This window comes from Grampus griseus (assembly GCF_964374135.1).
Source record: "Grampus griseus genome assembly, chromosome: 8".
Classification (NCBI taxonomy): domain Eukaryota; kingdom Metazoa; phylum Chordata; class Mammalia; order Artiodactyla; family Delphinidae; genus Grampus; species Grampus griseus.
In genome coordinates, this window is record NC_139002.1 from 70,524,843 (window position 1) to 70,526,435 (window position 1,593).

Sequence of the window (1,593 nt, forward strand, 5' to 3'; positions counted from 1 at the left end):
TTTTTTCTCTCCTGTCAACAACCTGGTATTTTAATTCACTTTGGACTTTTCTATTTCTATTTGTAACCCTTCTCTGGGATGTTGGATGCTGGCAGAAAGATTTGCTCAGAAGGAAAATCGGGGGGTGAGGGGGGGGAGTTAGGCCAGATATCAGACAACAAGTGTATAGTCTTATAATTATGAGAATGGTGTAAATAAAGAACCTTCTACCTTTGTCACTGAAAGATGACCTTAATCCCTGGGTTAATCAGGAGGCTTTCCTTATTAGCTAAGGAAAAATGAAGAATTTCCCTCAGGAACATAGAACTGGAGAAATATTTGGTTTAGGGTGGAGATTAAAGGTCATTCCATCATTCAAGACATATTTGAGTGAACCAATAAGGAAATATGAAGAGGGAGGAAGTTACTTGTTTAAGTTAATGGCAGAGATGTGCTATGAACTCAGACCTCTTATTATTTTAGGTGTTAAAAAGAAATTTTAATGTCAAAATACTATAAAATACAAAAATTTTAAAATCCCTCATTTTCCCACTATCAACAATTGAAAGTGTTAACATTTTCACATACTTTTTACTTCTAGACCCCTTTGATTTCCATCTTCAGTCTGACCTTCACTCCCTCTACATATATGGGCTCACTATTACGCTTTGTATATTTTCTTCCCAGACTTTTTTCTTTTCTTTCCTTTTTTTTCTTTGCATTTATTTTTTGTGGCATTTATTCCCGGGCCATAAATTTTTGTTTCTTCAGTTTCTTCTAGGCAACCTTCTCTTCTGGTTTAGGAACAATCTGTTCTTTTTCAGTAAGGATCAGTTCGACGTGGCAGGGAGAGCTCATGTATGGGTTGAGTCGACCATGAGCTCTGTAAGTCCTGCGCCGCATCTTGGGGGCTTTGTTCACCTGGATGTGCTCAGTGACCAGAGAATCTGCATCTAAGCCCTTAAGTTCAGCATTACTCTCTGCATTCTTGAGGATGTGCAGTAAAAATTCAGCACTCTTTTTGGGCCACCGACCGTGTGTCCAGCCCCACTGTTTGGCCTGGGCACACCTACCAACTCCACCATTGTAACCATGGAATAGCACACATTGCTTCTTTAAAGAGACATCCTTCAGATACTTGGTGGCTTTTCAGATATGCATACCCTTAATGGCCTGGGCAGTTTCACCAGTGTTCTTAAAGTGAACACGAAGATTTGAACCTCTTGACTTGCATGATTTTGTGGGGTTTTCTGGATCAAGTGAATAGCGAACCATTTTTAGAGGTCACCTCAGGCCGCTTACCAGAAGAGTTCCCAGCCTTTTAAAATATGTACTTGTGCATTTTTGTGCATATCCATAGATTTCTATAGTAGTATTTTCTGTGTGCTTTTAAGATTTATATAAATATAATCACAATGTTTATAGCAGTATGCAACTTGTTTTTTTCACTCCACAGTGTTTTTTGAAGGTCTTTCCATGTTAATTCACATAAACCTACATGTTTATTTTAATTGCTGCATGGAAGTTATGTACCCCCAGTTTTTCCTTCATTCCTTTTTTTGATGCACATGTAGATTGTTTCTGACTTTTCTAATTATCAAATAATGATATTAT

At 37.8% G+C, this 1,593-nt stretch overlaps 1 pseudogene across 1 annotated transcript; it reads right to left on the bottom strand.

The window, feature by feature from the left end:
* Nucleotides 1–756: 756 nt before the first annotated feature.
* Nucleotides 757–1,280, bottom strand: LOC309826274 (large ribosomal subunit protein uL22-like; annotated as a pseudogene). Its single transcript has one exon. The product of its transcript is annotated as a large ribosomal subunit protein uL22-like (transcript).
* Between the last annotated feature and the right edge of the window lie 313 nt (nucleotides 1,281–1,593).